Raw genomic sequence first — 20,900 nt, 5'->3', positions numbered from 1 at the left:
TTTTAGCATTTTAGGCACTTTAATTGTCTACTTCTGATGTGTCCTAAGGAAGTAATATCTAAGTGCAAGAAGATAGAGGAATCGTAGATGGGGAAATGGCTTTGTGGAAAAATACTAAAAAACAAAGAGAAATACAGTTCTTAGTTTGGTGTCCTGATTTGATTTTTTTTGGAATATAAATGCCTTATAGTTGATATTCCCAAGTGCAGCATAAATTTCTAAATAATTGGGAGAACTGCAGAAGCTTCTAGAGATCAAATTTCAAATGCTCCCTCCCTCCTCAGGAGAATTTTTAGAACTAAGACCAGAAAATATTTCCATTTTCAAGTAACTGGTGCATTTTCTTTTCCCCCTTTGACAATGAAAATAATGTATTTCATTGTTTCCCTTTTCTTTTTGACCCCTAGGAAACTAGGAGCCAAATCCATGGCTCATCTGTTTAGAAAGCTGCAGCTTGCAAATAACTTTCCCTTCATCTTGACTTTTTATCCTATATTATAATATTGTAACATGTTATTTCAAATAACATAGTATTTCCTTGGACCTGGGCTTTTATTTTTATTTTATTTTATTTCTTTATTTTTAAAGATTGTATTTATTTTAGAGAGCAAGACAATGCAAGCAGGGAGAGAGGCAAAGAGGGAGGGAGAGGGAGAGAATCTCAAGAGGACTCTGCGTTGAGGGCAGAGCCTGACATGGGGCTCGATCCTACAACCCCAAGATCATGACTCTGAGCCAAACCAAGAGTCAGACACATAACTGACTGAGCCACCCAAGTGCCCCTATTTTTATTTTTGATATATTTCTTATTAAATATATTCGTATAAACTGCCTTGGAATCATGTGGGTTAAGTCAGAGGTTAATAAATAACAAATGTAAAGACAGCGTATAGTTTCAGTGTTATTTTCATGGAACTATTTGGAGTTGAGAAGGCCAAAGTTTTTGTGACAAAGAGGCCTGTATTACCTCTGAATAATAACGAGTATATATTGATGCACCATCCTACTGAAGAAGCCATCTCCCTCCCACAAACATAAGGGCTAAATAAAATACATCACCTTCTTCTATGTGTTGTTAGCTCTTGGACAAAGAATCAAAACTAGTATAGTGCGGCATTAACTGAGGATAGATAAAGACTGAATTTTCAAAATACAACCTGGATTAGAATATGCTTCTCATGATAATGTCTCTCCTCATCTCTCCCTCTATATCTTTTAGTTTCTCTTTCAGTTTTTTCAACTTCACTGTTGCTATCCACTGTTCCTTCCTGGTCTTGTCTTCTCCCTCCCTTTCAATCCTAAAACCTTTAGGTTTTTTTGTATATGATCACCAGCCAGTTTCCCTTCCATAAGGCCTCCTCGCTTCTGTGAAGCATACTGTACTCCCATCTGCTTTCAACTCTTTTGCCTCTGGGACCCTCTCTTCCTGATCACATCAGACCAAGCAGTATGGGTATGCATGTGCCAGCTTGCTTGAGCTCCTGTGTGAGGCAGCCCCCTGCTAACCAGCTACCCTCAAACCGGGAAAAGAAATACACCATTAAATACCAAGATGTTATACTTAGAGAAAAACAAATTAAAACATTAAGTTTGATTGGAATACCTTACACTGCACTTCAGTAGTTTAATAATAGGAAGGAGAAAGAAAAACATGGCAGTAGCTGGCATAATGCTAGACAGCAGTAAAGCTCAGTTCTTGTGTCCTTTGTTCATTTATTCATTGGTTCATTCATTCATTTGTTCACTCAGCAACTACTTATTCTGTGTCTGTTATGTTGCCAGTCATGTTTCAGTGGTCTGGGCTTTGGATGAAGAGAGCTTGGTGAAGCCTGTGACCTCATCAGGGATTTTAATACTTGCTTGATTTTTGATCTGGAGAAAGACCATCTCTAATTACACAACATCACCTATACACAGAGGTTTGCCTTAGTCCACTGGACTGCTGTAACAAAATACCAGAGACTTAAGGGGTTTACAAATGACAGAAATGTATTTCTCGTAGTTCTGTAGATTGGAAGTTCAAGCTCAGAGTGCCAGCATGATCAGGTGAGGGTCCTTTTCAGGGCTGCACATTTCTCATTGTATCCTCACATTGCAGAAAGGGCTAGGGAGCTCTGGGGTGTCTCTTCTATGAGAGCAGTGATACTAATCATAAGGACTGCACCCTCATGGCCTGATTATGGGCCCCATGCCCAATCCCTCAAAGGCCTCACTCCTGACACCATCACATTAGGTGTTAGAATTCCAATGTGACTTTTGGGGGGGACACAAACATTCAGACCTAACAAGGTTGTATTTACACTGAACGTTTACTTTATTTAAATAAGATGTGTATGGATGCCATGAATATACAGTATATTATACTCTGAAAGACTGTTGGCATATGCTTCCATTTTAGCAAGACTGGAATGAAGTGCAACAATCTGAATGTCTGATTAAGATTATTTAAATGGAGGGGCGCCTGGGTGGCACAGTGGTTGGGCGTCTGCCTTCGGCTCAGGGCGTGATCCCAGCGTTATGGGATCGGGCCCCACATCGGGCTCCTCTGCTATGAGCCTGCTTCTTCCTCTCCCACTCCCCCTGCTTGTGTTCCCTCTCTCGCTGGCTGTCTCTATCTCTGTCGAATAAATAAATAAAATCTTTAAAAAAAAAAAAAAAAGATTATTTAAATGGAATTTTGCTAGTGAAAGGAGCAAAAACAATACTGGGAAAGATAGGAGCCTTAACTACCTGCTTCTATTCTGAGGTCTTTGGGACCTTTTCCCTAATGCACTAATTTAAGCAAAACATAATTAATATTTTCTTTTTCCATCTGCAAAGTAAAACTTCTAATTGGAACAAGTGGGAAGAATACTGGCCTGGATATGTTGAAAGCTTGAATAGGGGAATATATACAAAGGAATATAGAGGACCTGCAAACGGTAGCTCAGTAGAAAGATCACTATCATGTTAAAATTAATAAGGATACAGCCCAATATGCGTGTCTTTTTGAGAGGATCACCACCATGAGAGTAAGGACCAAAAAAACTAGCCTTTATAAGGCTAAACTAGGCTTAATAAAGGTTTTATGTTTAAGGATTTTATAAAAAACTATTTGTGATTACAGTGAAGAATGTTTTAACCTGAGCCATGCTGACTTGACCTCACTTTACATTACCAATACTATTTAGAGATAAATGGACATTTTTAAAGTATCTGAAATGTTCTGTCTGTTAAAGAGGTCAATATTCTCCTTTACTTCATCATTATTCTTTTTCTTTAGTTTCATCTTGGACAGATGGTGCAGTGCTAAATACTTTTGAACATCTCTAAGGACCCAAACTGGGAAAATCTGATCTAGAAGGATTTAGGCTGATGGGAATAGCAGCGTAAGGATCATAATTATATTTCAGTCAGCAGATACGCTTTGGTGTGAGCTGAGGCCTCCTAGCTTTTTTGTAGTCTTAACTGTGTGGTAGTAAAGGAATGTGTGCATTTCACTAGCATGTTTTTTTGCACTTGGAGGTAACTCCTGTATCTTCTCAGGGGCTCAATTTCATAAAATTAGGGAAATCCTGGTATTTTAGGGCTGTGAGCACTCTCCTAACGGATCTTACTTGTATGCTTTTATTGAACCTGGGGAACCTGAGGCTCAGAGAGGTAGAGATTTATTGTAGCAGAGCCTGTAGTGGGTTTGCTACTCTTCATAAATTCCACTTGGCCGCAGGTCTGACAAAGACCCAGAGAGGTTAATTATGCTAGAGAAGTGTCTTCTTTCCTTCAGAGCCCACCCTTTTCATTTTCTAATAGTTATTCTTGCAGGACACCAGGAGGAATATGTAATTGCATGTAGATAAGATGTTATGTATTGTATCGCTTAACTTTATAGAAGTACCCCCACGCCCAACCTCTATCCTTATATTTTCAGTCCAGAATTGGGGTTAGGCTACAGCAGCATCTGAACTGGTTCCATCCGCCATCATCACTGTTACTCTCAAACTGTTTACACTGCTTTACCACACAGATTCAATTTTAAAGTGTTACTGGAAGGTTTACTGTACTGTGGATCCCCGCACGTGTCTCTCCTTTGTATGCATTTCCCGCTGCTTAGAGTAGAGGTTTGTTGGAAAAGAAGTTTTGAGTATGTGCATTTTGAGAGAGAAAGGTGAGAGGGAAAAGAAAAACACGTACAAGGATGAAAGATACCCGTATGTTTGTGGAGCCCTGACTTTTGTCATTAACTTACTCTGTGAGTCATATCACCTCTCTGAGCCAGTATTTCTTTACTCATTAGCTCTGGAGCATGTATTGTGTGTCAAAACATGGCAGGTACAATATAGAAAAAACTGACAAAGCCTCTGCCTTCTTAGTTGTTAAGAAGGTGGTCACTGACAAGAAAAAGAGGTGAGAAGTTGTTAGAGTGAGATACTAAGCTAATGCTGATAGAATTGGTAATGGTTTGGATGTGGGATGTGAGAGAAAGAGATATGTCAAGGCTGACCTCTGGGTTTTCTGCTCGAACAACGTGTTGAGTAGCGGTGGCATTTACTGAGATGTTGAACACTAGGAGGGGGGGAGAGTGGTTTGTGGTGTCGCAGGAATCATGAGTCACTTTTTATATGGGCTTTAAATGCTTATTAGACTCCTAAGTAGAGAGGCTGAAGAAGTAATTGAGTATTTGAGATGGGAGTCTGAGAGGTAAGTTTGAAGATGGTCAGCATGTAAACCATGCAGCTGGGGGTGATTGCTATTTTTTGTGAGTGTGGTTAGTGAAAAGGTATGAAGATCAAGGTTTGAGACCTGGGGCCACCCACAGTTTGAAGACCGGGAAATGGAGGAGGCTGCAAGCTCTGAAAATGAGGATGCTAGAACCTGACCTCTCTATCTTTCTCAAAATTGTTACAGAGATTGTGTAAGATACTATACATGAACACACACTGAAAATTATTTACTGCTAAATTGCAGGAGTAAATATAGGGGTAGGGGAAGTTACACAAGGAAATCATTTTCCTACTTGACTTGCCTTCTGAAAATCTATTTGTCATGGGGTTGGGCGAGGTGTGCATGAATTTGGTATGTAGTGGGGGATCCCAGTGTGTAGGTTATGTAACTGTGAGGGAAGAGAGGGTGGGCGTGGGGAGGACGTTTGGGAAAGTTTACAAGAAGCTTGTAACATGGTGTATGCTTTAAATATGGTTATTTGTATTTTTCTCAGTTCAAGAAAGTAAATACACAGCCAAAGGATCATGAGCTATTACCCTTAACAAGGTTCTAATAGTAAAAAAAACTTAACACTGATATCGACATTTGTAGAGGTATACCCGTGCATAAAAATCCGTGTGTGTACTCAATATGAATTGGATATAGCTGGAGTTACCTGTTTTTGTGAACTGATATCTGCTTGAGTTCCCAAATCTTAGTAGGCTGTTTGAGCTTGGCATCATCTCACTCTCTGCCCACTCCCTTCTCTATCATCTTCCCTTCAGTGGGAATGAGGCAGGGATTCCTGAAAAGTGAGCTCTCTTCTGGGAAGACTCTGTGGCAGGTTGCCAGTGTGTCATATAACTTATCCAGTCACATGGTGAAAGAGAAGACTTGAAAAAAGATGGGGGATAAAAACAGGAAAATCAAGTGGGTCAGAGGAGAAAGAAGCAAGGCCAAGGCAAATACAGGCAGAGGTTTGTTTGGGATGGAGTTGGGGATAGGCACCTCCACTGTTCACTAAGTGACTGTTTTTTTTCTTTCTCCTTGGGTTATTTTCTTTGTGCCCACCTGCTATAATCAGAATCGCTAGGACCTTCCCCAGGTAGTTTGGGTTACTGAGTAATAGGGAAATGTAACTTTTCCCAGGTATTACTTTCCAGAATGCCTGCTGGAGATGACATTGTAAAAATGCCCCATTCCCCCCTCACTTTTATGAGTACCTTTTTAGTCTGATCTGATTAAATTGAACTGTTAGATTTTACTCCTACGCTCGTGTCTATCCACTTTTAGGATGTGAGAGGGGACATGTGTGGAAAGAGACAGAGGGACAGAGAGTATGAATATAAGTGGTTGAAGGATGGATGAATGATGATGGTTGGATGGATGGATGAGTGCCTTTTCTGAAGAATCTGGCATATTAAATTATCTGCCTAAGAAAGATGGATGTATTTCTGAGATGGATACTCTTAGGTAAACTTGTAGAATTTGGTAAGTGAAAGAGAGCATGGAGATCATCTGATCTTTATTTCACTGTGGGCCTCCACTTCTCCCTGCTTTCTGAGCAATATGTATATGAAATAATTACTATCATTGCACAGAAATACGAGGTTTCAGAAAACAGTTTGGCAAGCTGATTTAATCTAACCCTTACATTTATTTTGAACTTGCTGCTTAACTTCTCTTGGTCTTTGTCCACATTTATAATATGAGTAAGAGTAGGTTGAGTGAATTAATAACTGATAGCATTCCTGGGTGTGACATTTTCAGGTAGATTCATTAGCAAAACCAGCATTTAAAAAAATTATATCTGTTTCTGTATTAAAGAAATTTGTCTTTCTTGTTCTTCACTATAACCACAGCATCTAGTACAGTGCCTGACACAGTAGCATTTCGGCAGGTGTTATTGAACCAATATTTACCTTTTAGTTTCAGCACACTCTGCCAGTTATGCCCTGATGCTTTCAAGAAGAGATCTTATTCTTGCCCTCCAGGAACTTGTAGTCAGTTGGTGACTTTCCAGGACGATGGGATGTGAGAGGAGGGAGAGAACCCAAGTTAGATTTTGATTGTGATGATCTGTAGGATGTAGGTATATTGGACGTGATTTCCGATCCTGAGTCAGATGTGAGGCCTAGAACGTAAGTAGGTTGTGTTACCGTAACTTTCATGACAAAAAGTGTCATTTAGAGCTGTGATCACAGTAGCAACTGCATAGTCCTTTTATCCCTGACAAGGACTTTATGATACTAGCAGCACTAGGAGATAAGAGCTAGTATTATTCCCGTTTTATTTTTGAATTCTTGCAAACTTTTATTGTCTTTTTTCACATTTTTTTTCCTTTAAATACATTTCTAACATGTTGCTTATTCTTCCAGTCTCATTAGGTCAATAGAGATTATCTGTTTATCCCTTTATTTATTTATTTATTTAGGTACAATTGGCATGTAACATTGTATTTGTTTTAGGTGTACAACATAATGATTTGAGATCTGACTATGTGTAGTGAAATGATCACCACAATAAGTTAACATCCATCACCACACAGTTACAAACTTTAAAATGAGAACTTTTAAGAAGTATTCTCTTAACAACTTTAAATATACAATACAGTATTGTTAACTGTAGTCACCATGCTGTATATTACATCCATAGTACTTATTTATCTTATACCTGGAAATCTGTACCTTTTGACCACCTTCACTCATTTTGTCTACCCCCCCGCCTCCAGCAACCACCAAAACCACCAGTCTGTATCTTTGAGTACAGTTTTTATTGTTGTTTTTAGATTCCATGTATAGGTGAGATCATATAGTATTTGTCTTTCTCTGACATATTTCACTTCACGTAATTCCCTCAAGGTACATTCATGTTGTCTCAAAGGCAGAATTTCCTTCTTTCTTATGGCGGAATAATATTCTGCTGTATGTATGTTTGTAGTGAAGTCTGGCTTCTTTCAGCTAATAATTTTTCAAGATCCATCCATGTTGTAGCCTGTATTCGTATCTTATTCCTTTTAATGGCTGAGCAATAGTCCTCTGTATGAAGGCATTTAAAATTTTAAGATCATTTTAGAGAAATTAAATAATAGGGTTAAAGATATTCCTTGATCTTAAAAATCACCATAGAAAGTGAAAATAGTATTATTAGGATATATTCTTTACCACAGTGTTCTCACTTAATTATAATAACAACCTTGTGAGGGTGGTCAGGGAGTCTTCATTTCTTCAGATGAGTGAGGAAACAAAGGCTCATAGAAATTACATTATCTGCCAAATGTCAGTGTATCTGGTAAGTGGTAAAACCAGAAGAGCCAATATATTTTACTCTCTTTGGCACTCCCATCAGTAAAATCAGTTCTACTCTTTTTGCCATAGGTACAACCAAGCAGCATTTCCCTGTTAACCCACTGATAAAAGCTAAAGGACAGCGTTTCAGCCCTCTCACTCATTCACTTACTTTCTCAACAATTGTTGGAAAATCTCCTATGCCCTATGCCCTGTACAAGGATCTAGGGATAGAACATAAACACTGGGCATACCAGGTGCCTTTATTCACAGATTTGTTGTTGTTTTGTGTTATATCATGTTAAGAGAGACTTGAGAATATTTAAATGATCATGAGAAGAAAAGAATTAAAAGGATGAAGGTGAAGGTATGAGAGGGGGAAAGGATGATCTATTGACCAATGGTCAGAAGATAGTGTAGATAGGCAACAGATCCCCCAGTTAAGATGGGATGGCAGAGACTGCTACTTGTATGCCACTCTCCTTCCTCCTTTTCCCCAATAATTTTTAGCTGTGCACACGGACACTCAAAGACTAAAATTGACAACCTCCCTTACAGCAGTATGAAACCATGTGAGTAAGTTCTGGCCAGTGGAATATAAACAGAAGTACTGGATAGCAGCTTCTTCCCAAAAGGACAGCATGAGATTTTTGCTCCTTTTTCTTAATCCCTTCTGGAAATGTGCACATCCTCTGAACCTACGTAAGGTTCAGAGCTTCTGATATGAATGGGATAATGAAAGATACCAAGATTGAATGGGAAGACAGAAAGCCAAGTAGTTAAGCACACGAAGTTTAAAATCACATACCTGGTCCCAATTCTGGGTTTTCACTCAGGACATATGTCAACTTAGGCATGTTCCTGAATCTCTGAGCCCCAATTCTTTTATTTATCAAATGGGCTTCAATAAATGATGTTGGGAAAACTTGATAGCCACATGTAAAAGAATGAAACTGGACCACACTTACACCGTACATAAAAAACAACTCAAAATGGATTAAAGACTTGAATGTAAGACCTGAAACTATAAAACTCCTAGAAGAAAACATAGGCAGTAAGCTCCGTGACATTAGTCTTGGATGAGTGTTTTGGGTTTGACACCAAAAGCAAAGACAACGAAAAGCAAAACCAAGCAATTGGGACTACATCAAACTAAAAGGCTTCTGCACAGCAGTGAAAACCATCAACACAATGAAAAGGCAACCTATTGAATGGAAGAAAATATTTGCAAATCGTGTATCTGATAAGAGATTAATATCCTAGATATAAACAAAACTCATACAACTCAATAGCAAAAAAATAACCAAACAATATGAATGCATACGTGATTCCATTTATATGAAATGTTCAGAATAGACAACATAGGTTAATGATCGCCACGGGATGTGGCAGGGCCACTAATGGGCATGGGGTTACTTTTGAGGGTGATGAAAATGTTCTAGAATTAGGTAGTAGTGGTGGTTGTAAAACTTTATGAATATACTAAAAACCACTGAAGTGTACACTTTAAAACAATAAAAAATATTTAAATGCGTTCCCAGGGCAATGTAATTGTAAGTTAACAGAATATTTTAAAACTTAGTCTATAGTTTTGGTTCACAATTTGTCATGCTTCTGTAACAGAAATCAACATTTGGTCCATACCTACTATGAACTTGAGTTTTCCCACTTGCTGGCCCAAATGAATTGATTTGATGTACCATATTTGACTTTATCATTTCCATCCTAGGCAGCTCCCAGCACACTGAGAAATCTGAGTATGTTTTTCCTTGTGAGAAAGAAGAATTAGCTGTGGGCTCCTTCATGGGTACCATGGTGAGGGGAAGATATAAAAATACAAAGTTGAATTGTTTTTCATAATTCAGTTAGGCATATAACTACACATTTAATGCTATAAAAGTTTCTAAAATGCAGACTGGTATATTGTGTTCACATAGACTAGGTGAGTACTTCTAGGGGGAAGTGGGGGTGGTCAGGGAAGGCACCTAGAAAAGGAAGTGTTTAAGCATTCCTTCCACAGGTAATTATTGACTGTCTGCTATAACTAGGCATTGTTGTTGGTGCTACATACAGCCCACTAACAGCTACAGTCCCTGCTCTCAGGGAGCTCACAGACAATGGAGAAGACACAATTCTGTAGACAGTTACAGAGCAGGATTATAAATGCTGCTGTAAAGGTAAGCATAGGATGCAGTGATGTTGCCATGACCTGGCAGATGGGCCAAGTCAGGGAAGTTTGCCTGCGTGACACAGCACAGCTGGAGTCCAAGTACAAATGGCGGTAAGCCACAGAAGGTTAGATCACACGTAGCCTTGAAGGCTGTCTTTCTGAAGAGAGTAGGAAAGAGGAAGCACAAGGTTTTTAGATTTTGCAGTTTAGAAATATGACTGGCTACCTTGTGGAGACAGAACTAGAGGAATGAGGAGGACGGTGGAAACTTTTCCGGAGACTGTTGCCCTAATTTGAGAAAGAAATCATAGAATGATGGAGTGAAGTGGAGGAAGCCAAAGCAGTTCACAGTGATTGGGGCTAACCAGTTCTGCGTGTACGCAGCCTGTGAGTCCCGGGACCTCTCTCCACTGCACTGCTGTCCCGTCCATCTCAGTCTGACCTCAGCCTACCTCCTCAGTCTTGTCTCCTGCCTCTCTGTATGAACGTGGATGAGTCCTATGCCACCTGCCCCCAATGGAGGCTTGCTGATTTTCTGTCTGCTGCCTGGGATCACACCTTTAACTTCACCTGGAATGGATCTCACTTCTCTTTACCCGTCCAGGTCTCTGACTTATGAGGCCTGTGGAATCATTCCGTGCTAGAATGATCTCTTTCTCCTCTGAAGTCATAGTACTTAGTATCTCTGTCACTCATTAGCAAATAATTACATTTTGCCTTGTTACATCTCTTAATTGCTTTTGGTCATTAGTAACTTCTGAACTGTATTAAAAATTACAGCAGGCAGAGTGACATATTGATATGATGGCCTAAATGGTGGACTAGAATCAGCTCTCCTGAATCCCAGTCCCAACCCCCAACTCCCTGTGTAACCTGGGGGAATTATTCCCTCCCCCGCATTTGAGTAGTAACGTGTAGTTGCCATAGGATACTTAGAAAATCTTTAAAAGCATGCAAAATGAACTAATCCTCAATCTACAAGCACCTGAAATAATCACTGTTAACACAGGTAATTTTTTCCCCCATGCTCATATCTACTTTTATTTATTATTATTAGTAGTAGTAGTAGTATGTTCTTACTGTGTCCTTCCCATCCTCCATCTTTTTTCTCTCTCTAGGGTTATGTGCATGTGACTATGCAGTATAGCTGGGACTATCCTCTACGTGCTATTTTGTAACCTGCTTTTTTCATTAATGTGGGGTTGCTGAACCAAAACAAGAGGATTTTTAAATACAAGTTGGCATGTGGGGCCAAATTGTCGTCAAGGAAGTTTGCTCCAAAAACTGAATAGTGGTTATCTCTGGGAAATAGGGAGAGGAACTTATGCTTTCAGTGATATTATTAACATATTGTGGGGTTGCTGAACCAAAACATTAGGATTTTTAAATACGAATTAACATGTGGGGCCAAATTGTCCTCAAGGAAGGTTGCTCCAAAAACTGAATAGTGGTTATCTCTGGGAAATAGGGAGAGGAACTTATGCTTTCAGTGATATCCATCTGTATTGTTAAATGTATATTTTTATTAACCTGAGTCTAAATAACTTTTATAGTTTGAAAGTGACAGTAACTTATACCTGTACTTAATCCAGGCTTGAATTTGCGTTTAAAAACAACTACATGACCTTTACTGATCAGATGGGTAAAAAATGGCATCCTGTTATTTTAATTTGACTACTGGTAAAATTTGACCTTTTCACCATGATCATTTGTCATTTTTTCTTTAGACCTTTCACGAGTCACTTAGTATCTGTAGGCCTTAGTTTGCTTATGAGTAAAATTTGAGGAATGATATTTAAAATTATTGTGAGGATTAATGGAGATCATGTATGGAAGATGGTTTGTAAGCTGTAAAAAGTATATAATTGTATTTATTGATTGTGTGTTTATTGATTTTGTATTGATTTTGATTACTTAATGGTTATGAACAGTTAGGCCAACTTTGCTTTTTTGCATTCATTGGGAGAAAGGCTAAAAAGGCAGAGGTTCCTTCATTAATATTTATTTTCATGCCATGTAGGATTCATGAGATTTGGTATCTCGGGACCAAGTTTGTGGACCTACTTATTAGCTATGTGTACAGGTGTAATAATGCATCGGACAAACACATTTCTTTTGGCCAAGACCAGAAATGTTCAGGGAACACCTGGCTGGACACACTTCAGAGAGTTCTGTGAGCTGATAAAACATTCATGCAAGTTCATGAAGGTTATCTGTTTAAATGGATGATAGTACAAGGATCCTTGTTTATGCAAATTCCACTAACTGGATTCCCCCCCCCCCCCCCCCCCCCCCCCCCCCCGTCCCATTCCACCCCTCATAGTTTTGTGAAATGAAAATCGGTCAAAATCATGATTGTGAGGCATAGGAAGGTCTGATATGGTGTTCTGAATTATCAAAGGCAGATTAATTTCCATTCAACATAGTTTTTGTGAATTCTATATTTAGCTCTCTGGAAACATGGGTACCTTGTTTGTCAGTTATCCAAACACTGAATTCTGGATAATAGGGAAACAAGGCTGCGTAAACAACTCCACTGAGTAATAGATGACCTCCCGACCTCCTATTTCTGACACTGTGTTCCCTTTTATCCAAGGACAAGATGTTACAAAAATAATTCAGAGTGGCTCCCAAGGGTAGCCCTGTGCACTCCTCCCTCGGACTGTACCCGTGGAGAAGGGTGAATCACCGCAGCAGAATGTTGATTCCCCCAGTGCTGTTAGTAAATGTCCCAGCCAGGCACTTCAGCTGTGAAGACACAAGCAATGGGAAAGTTTTTTCTGACTCATTCACAGTGTAATTCGCAGAAGAAAACCTCTAGCTTCTCTCTCTCTCTTTTTTTTTTTAAAGTTGCGTGCGCATGTGCGTAGTAAGATGAGGTTAAAGCATGGATCTTCCAAATGAATATTCAAACTAGCTCTTACAGTAGCAATATTTGGGGCTATTTTGTCAGCTAATTTTTATTGTCCTGGATGTTCACACTGAGGAAAGAGGGTTGGGGAGTCTCAGTGCCCAGTCCTATATATCCGTGAAGGACTGGTTGGTTCATTTCAAGTAGTTTAAAACAAGGATATTACTTGTCCACAATGAATTTCAGGTGTCCCGGTGCCCTTTCTCATCACTCCTTGTGTCTGAGACCCCCCCACCCCCACAGCACACACATTCACATTACCGGGGGACTTCCTTGCTTCAGAGGAATTTGTCTGAGTCTGGGGATTTGAGTTCTTCCTGGGCATCATCTCCTCAGAGGAAAGTCCAGACTCTTTAGTTGGCATTTGTGGTCCACTGTAAATCAACCTCAGCTTTCTTCCTTTCCTCATTTCTTTCTGCTCTACACAGACTTTCTGTTTAGTCTCCCAAGAGGGACTCCCCCTTTCCTTCTTCTGCCGTTTCTTCATGTTTCTGTTATTTGGAATGTTCCCCTCAGTCAGCTCCTATTCTCATCCTGTTTGTATCTTCCCCATCCTGAAAGGCCCAATTCAAATCCCACCTCCTTCATAATCCTCATACTACTGCATACCTACTGTGGGCCAGTTGTACCATGAGACCTATATATATTATTTCTCACATAGTTTATTATTTTTTTAAAGATTGTCTTTGAGAGAGAAAGAGGTATTGCAGAGGCAGAGGGAGAGGGAGAGGGAGAAGCAGACTCGCTGCTGAGCAGGGAAGCCTGATAGAGGGCTTGATCCCAGGACCCTGAGATCATGACCTGAGCTGAAGGCAGATGCTTAACCAACTGAATCACCCAGGCGCCCCTCTCACAGAGTTTAAAACAATCCTGAAAAATAATTACCATTATCCTTATTTTCGAGTGAGAAAACAATCACAGAAAATTAAAAAGTCACTTGAACCCAGCTACTAAGTGGCAGAGCCACTGTTCTGGTTCGAGTCTTCTTGACCTAAATGTTTAACTCCACATGCTAGTTTTCCATGAAGCCTTCTGGATTGGACTAACTACACCAGCCCCCACCTCACATCTTCTCTGAACATGCTCTTTTGCCTTGGTTTTGTATGTCTTATGTTTGGCAGTTAATCATGTGTTATTACCTTGTCACAGTCTTGGGTTGCTAATTCTTCTTTGATGATAAATCTTTTTTTGCATTCTTTTCTTCCCACACAGCTGTGTATCATAGGCTTTTCATGATGAGTTTTGTTTGTAATGACTTCATGAATGATGTCCAGGAGTGAGTTATTCCTTGTAGTTGTTATTATGTTTATATTTTTCTTTTTAGTCCAATTAGTCTTCAACATCCTACCATAGTATTTATCTCTACAATAGTTTTAGCAAATTATCCTCCCCTCCTGTCTTTTGACGTATGTATTCCCTTGAAAGGAGACCTACAAGAAGCTCCATAGCTGGAGTCTCTACTGCTCTCCCCCCGCTTTCCGGCAGGAAAATTAAATGTAATGAATGGGGGCGCCTGGGTGACTCAGTTAGGCATCTGACTCTTGATTTCAGCTGGGGTCATGATTTCAGGGTCGTGGGGTCGAGACCCCTGTTAGGCTGTGCACTCAGTGGGAAGTCTGTTGGGGATTCTTTCCCTCTGCCCCTCCCCCTGCTTGTGCTCTCTGTCTCTCTCTCAAATAAATAAACATATCTTTTGAATTTTTTTTTAAAGATTTTATTTGTTTATTTTTGAGAGAGAGCACGAGCACAAGCAGAGGGAGGGGTAGAGGGAGAAGCAGACTCCCCGCTAAGCAGGGAGCCCGATGCAGGACCAGATCCCAGGACCCCCTGGGATCATGACTCAAACCGAAGGCAGATGCCCAGCCAACTGAGCCACCCAGGCATCCCAATAAACAAATCTTTTAAAAAAAATTAATTAAAATAAATTTAATGAATGATGACCAGGCATTGCCACTAAATAGTTTGCATTGAGATGGATGACAGTTTGATTAAATTCAAGTGTTGTCTGTTAGACAAAGGCTATTTGATAAAAGAATTATGGATAGAGTCATGCTGTGGATGTGTTTGGGACAAGGGTGCAAAAAAGTGTTTCATCGAGGTTTGCAGAATATAAAGTGAGCATTTATCTTGAGGAAAGGTAGCTGTATCTATTTACCTTTTTCAGTTCACTGGTAGAGAAATATAATTAAAGTTGATGCAAAGGACTCCTAATCGAATCCATGATATATACCACCTATCATCTAAGTCTTCAAGACCTGCTTAACTCCCACTCCCCAAAAATTCCCATTGGTGGCCATACACTGACCTCTTCTGTCCATTCATAGTGGTTATCTACATGAAATATATGGAAAATTTTGCATAGATGAGAAGTAAACAATGGATTTTGAATTCTTTAGGTTCCTGCAAAGCATCAAATTTGCTGTGATTATAAAGTTAGAAACTGGGGACTATGGGAATAAATCATGGGTTTATGAATAAATCATGGGTTTTAAGAATAGTGGTTATTGGCAAAATTTAAAACACGGATCTTCTGTGCTCTATGGATATAGTTTCTGTGTTTTCTCAATCTCTGGCATCATATAGATTTTGAAGGTAACCAACTGAAGAGCTTTCTGGGAGAAGGAACTATATTGTGAAACAACGACTAGGAGAGTGACATTGTACAGTGAATCTCAGTGTGGCTGTTGGGATGTGCTATCCGCTGTGGGGAAAGAGGAATGATTTTCTAGGAGTCAGGAATTTCAGATAAAATACATTTCAGCTTTTTATGTTCAGCTGAGGAAGGTATACACATTGACTATAAACTCTTGATTTCGATTCAGGTCATGATCTTGGGGTCTTGGGATTGAGCCCCACATCAGGCTCCACACTCAGTGCAGAGTCGGCTTGAGGATTTTCTCTTTCCCTCTCCCTCTGCCACCACCCCCCCTTGTGTGTGCTCTCTCACTCTCAAATAAATCTTAAAAAAATATATAAACAGTGAATATAAAGTAAATATTGCTGGTAGTCTTGTAGAGTCCTTTAAACCAGTGTTTTTCAAACTGGTTTGTTATTCATTAGTGGACGGTGAAATCTGTTTTGAGGGTCTTATTTAGCATTTTAAAGATGTATTAAATAGAAGAAAATAGTGTAGAATAGAAACTAGAATGAATTGTGTATAGTAAAGCTATTTTTCTGTGAAACTAACTTTTTTGTCACAGACACATACACACACAAATATACTGTAAAATATATTTTTTACTGTGGATCATAGTCAAAAAGGTCTGGAAAGATGTTGTAAAGGATGGCTGTCAGCACAGGATATCAGATAGTGATGTATAACTAACCCTTACTAGATTCTCAGCTGAACTGGGACAGACCAGGCAGGTGAATGAGAAGTGGCTCAGTGCTCTGGAGTGTTGACCTAGTGATCAAGTCTGCTGCCTTGATGAGGCCAAAGTGCATTACTCGTTTTACAAATATGGTCCACTGAAGAGCTCTGGTGGTAGTTTAAGATTGGAGACTTGGATGCAGACTATTTTAAAGCTAAACATAAAAACTGATTATAGTTCCTTGGTTGAGGAGAGGTGTAGGGGACCATTTTTCTTGAGGTTTCTTATTTTTCTTCCCTAACTTCACCTATCTTTTGAGGTAATAGCTGAGTTCTTTGAGAGTATGGACTGGACTGGACATTTGCCATTTGGGGGATTGTCTAGCTCTGAACTCCTTTCATTTCTAGAGTGATCATGTGTTGTTGCTGTGGAAGTTGAAGGAAATTGCAGACACATGACTGGATGAACTTGGTGCAGCCTCTTGGATCCCTGGAGGGAACCAAGGACTTTGAATCTGGAGGGAATGGTGCAAACACATTCGTGGGCGGGGGCGGGGGGGGGGCTTGAGTTCATTCATGGAAGCCGCAGAGCCAGGAGTCCAGGTGTGGTAATGGCTAGTGACCAGTGGTAGCCATGCTAGAATGGTGTCCTAATAAGACTGTGGCTGTGTTCTTATATCTTTCTTTTAGTTAATTTTTATCCTGAGGTAAGTGAAACTGGTTCCTATTGTTTGCACCCAAGAACCCTGAGTGGTTAAAGAATTGCAGGAAAAATGTTAGATGGGTTTTTGCCCTAAAAGAGCTTAGTCCATTAACAGAGGAGGGTAAGTTAATATGCAATAGACACACAAATAAGTTAGTAAAAGTTAGCAAGGGGTGGGAGGATTTAGTGTTGTTTCCTGTGTATTCTATTAAATTATGGTTACCCTCAAACTTTGTCAGATGCATCGTCAGCAAGAGGTTGTTGAAGCATGTCATCTTGGAAATAAAAATTAATGAAAAATTAGCTATGTTAGGGTGTGGCATAATATGGTTTCAAACCTCCTATTCTTCAAGGAACCTGGAGGTCTTCTAGTATTTTTATTTTTATTTTTTTTGTTACACAGTATTTCAGCTCAGAAGGCTTTAGAGGCTTGCCTAAGACCAGACAGGTCCTGGCAGAACCGGGCTGGAACAAGGGCTCCTTCTATGGGTGGTTTCTCTTGTTGCCCACAGGAAGAAGCTGGCACACAGACCCTGTCCTCAGTCGGACTCTCCCTCACCTTTCCACGCTGTCTCCCTCTTTCCCACATGGTCCCATCTTCTTACACATCCATCCCTGTGATATTCTTTGCACCTGGCGCTTTTCCAGAAGCCGCACCCTTCCTTTCTGTCATTTAAAATCTTCTGTCTTCCTCAAAGCTGGGAACAGATTCCACTCTCCCTGATCACTTCACAGCCCTCTCTTCTTGACTCCTGCTGTTTCTATTGCCTGTCTCTCCGCATCCCTACACATCCACTGTCTGAGGTCCCCCATGTATCTGTTTATCTTGCCAGCTGTTAATAGACTGTAAGGTTTTGCTGGGCTCAGATTTTAATTGTGGTGCTTCCGCCTTGACCAAGGAAATGTGCCAAAGTGAGAAACGGCAGTGAAGCTGGAGGCCGAGAAATGCGTTTGAGCTCCGTCTTGCCACTCACTGGCTGCTTGACCGTGGGAATGTCTGAACCTGAACCTTCTCATCTGCGAAAGGGGCTGTGAGACTCCAATGTGGTTATAGATGTGAAAGTCCTTTTTAAGCTATAAAGTACCGTACAAATGTAAGGTTTTATTGCAATGGCTTAATATGTGTTTTAGGGATGAATGATGGAAAAGCACATAAGGTGAAGACAAGCCATTATCCCCACCGTGTTTGGAGTGTCTTCTGCCACCATATTCTTGACCCCTATATTCTGTGTTCTCTAATAACATTATAGATGTATTAGTGGTAAAAGAAGAAAAGTAGCAAAGCCTCTTGATACAATGTGGCTTTTAGGAAAATACTTATTGACTTTAATTAGGCAGATTTACTTTGATCAGAAATTGTCTCTCAGGGTAAGCAGGCTCATTGGGAGCAGTGCAGAGAGCCCTGACCCATCGAGTTGGCATTGATTGTTTGATCACCCCTAGAAGTTTATTGTAAATGAAGCAGCACTTACGGTTCTCGGTATTCCTGGAATTGCTGCTATAGTTAGAAGTGAGTTATTCTGTGTGGCAGGAATGGCATATAGAAAAGCCATAATTCTGACTTGCTGACAAGAAAAAATAGCAGATTTTGTATTTATATTATGTTGTCCTTTTGGCTGGAATCCATCAGCTCTGCACAGTATCTTGTGATGCTTTCATCAGAGCACTTCTTCTGGGTCTCAGCAAGGCAGGGGGTACTGGGAGCAGCTGACACAGGTCTCTTCCAAAGTTCCTGTGGGTGCAGAGTCCCTAGTGATGAGACTGGAAGGGAAGCAGAGTCACTTTCCCTGGCTCACCGTGTGTCTTAGGCCTCAGGGAGGTTCCATGTGCACGTGGGTTGGGCCTGGGTGCTTCAGTGATTTTTTTTTTTTTTTTTTTTAAGGNCTGTCAGTCTCTGGAGGGAAAGCCTTGGAATGAATTCAGTCTCCTAGGTGGATGTTAGGCTGTGAGAAAATACTAAAAAGTCAGAGAAGACAGTGACGTGGGTGATGGGGGTGTTTTAAAGCAGGTTTTACCCGCTGTGGAAAGAACAGGGCCCTTGGAATCAGGAGTCCTGTGTTTGACTTCTGGCACTTCCACTGATTGTCCTCAAACCTCCCCTGTTTTTATGAGAATTAAGTGCACGTGTGTGCCCAGCTCCTCGCATGAGATGTGGCAGATGCTCCGTCCGTATAGACCGGAGTTCCCTCTCCTTGACTGGAACTGTGTTCCCATCCAGATGTAATCAGTTTAGCAGAGATTATGGCCAGAATATGAAGGCTTGCTGCCTGCTCAGCTCTGTAATAGGCACTTTATGAGTATTAACTCACTTAACCCTTAACAGCTCTGTGAGATAAATGACATTTTTCCTCCCCTCCCCTTAATAACTGAGAACATTGAAGTTTAAGGATGTTAAGTAGCTTGCGTAAGATTACAGCTGGTAGGTGGGAAAGGCATGTTTCACACCCAGGTCAGGATAACTCCAACTCACTCTTTTCACTGCTCTGCTAGATTTATGAACTGGAACTCGATTTATGGCCAAGCTTTTGTTCCGAATCCTATGTATTCTTTGTTCTTTAAACAAGCTTACAGCCCACTTAAGTCCTTTGCCATAAAGCGTACAATATATTGCTTTAGCACTTAACACCTTTCTGAGCACTTTCACATCAACAACCTCATTTGAAAAATGCATTGTAGGAGCTTGATGAAGACTTTTTGAAAGATCTTTCTGACTCTTTAGGCAGGATGTTTCCTCTCAGGTTAAGGGATAAGGAAACAGGCTCTGAGATTAAAAGGATTTGCTCAGGGTCACACTTGCTAGTTGTGTATGGATTCAGTAATGTTGCTTACCTTATGACCTTCATCCTTCCTTTAACAACTACAGTTGATCCTTGAACAACACAAGTTTGAATTGCATGGGTCCACTTATACACTTTTTTTTTGAAAAATAAATACAGTATAGTGCTGTAAATGTATTTTTTCCCTTATGATTTTCTTGATAACATTTTCTTTAGTTGACTTTATTATAGGAATACAGTATGTAATATATATAACATACAAATATCTGTTAATGTGACTATTTGTGTTATTGGTAAGGCTTCCAGTCAACAGTAGGCTATTAGTAGTTAAATTGGGGGGAATCAATCGTTATATGCTGATTTTTGATGGCACGGGAGCTAGTGCCCCTAACTTTCGAGTTTTCAAGATTCAACTACATTTAACTACTTATTGATAATCTAATATGTGCTGGTGATCAGCACTAAACAAAAGAGACAAATGTCCCTGCCCTCTTGGAGCTTGTATTGTTACGTTAGGTTTCCTCACTGGCCTTAGGGCTGTGCCTGCTGCAATAGTTTTTTAAGGTCTAAGAAATTTCGTCTTAAATTTTTTTAAGCAGCTGATTTCAGGAAATATTTCTAAATTAAACATTTTTCTTTTCAGTTTTTCTGGGTTCACGCTTTAGCTTATCAACATTTTGTATTTTCTACTTCAAAAACCAAAAGCTTTGATTCCTTTAAGGTGTACATAAAGTAACTCACTCTGTGTGTGATGGTTTCTTTAGTAAAGACAACCAGATACCCACATTGTTGTAGTCTGACTCTTGTCATTGATTTTAACCATCATCCAGGCTGTTTTTATCATGTAGATCTGACAGTGGCCTTTGGCCAAAAGCCATCCTATTCTGATCATACTTAAGAATATTAACATGGTTTATTTTTATGCCTCTTCACTATTTAAAGTTTAATTGTGTATTCTTCCCTTGTATAGATACCTGTATTTCAGAAGATGTCCTTGACAACGTAAGAGGGTTTCTGCATGTTCAGACATAGATTTCTATGAGTTTAACATCTTGGAAAATA

The 20,900-nt window shown here is 39.9% G+C and overlaps 1 protein-coding gene across 2 annotated transcripts in view; it reads left to right on the top strand.

The window, feature by feature from the left end:
• Window positions 1-20,900, top strand: part of JAK1 (Janus kinase 1) — a 126,708-nt gene that overhangs the window by 52,518 nt on the left and 53,290 nt on the right. The gene's annotated exons all lie outside the window — the stretch shown is intronic.

This window comes from Ailuropoda melanoleuca, chromosome 2, assembly GCF_002007445.2.
Source record: "Ailuropoda melanoleuca isolate Jingjing chromosome 2, ASM200744v2, whole genome shotgun sequence".
NCBI classification, from domain to species: Eukaryota; Metazoa; Chordata; class Mammalia; order Carnivora; family Ursidae; genus Ailuropoda; species Ailuropoda melanoleuca.
The sequence above is the reverse complement of the archived record's forward strand: the minus strand, read 5'-3'. Positions and strand labels throughout refer to the sequence as shown.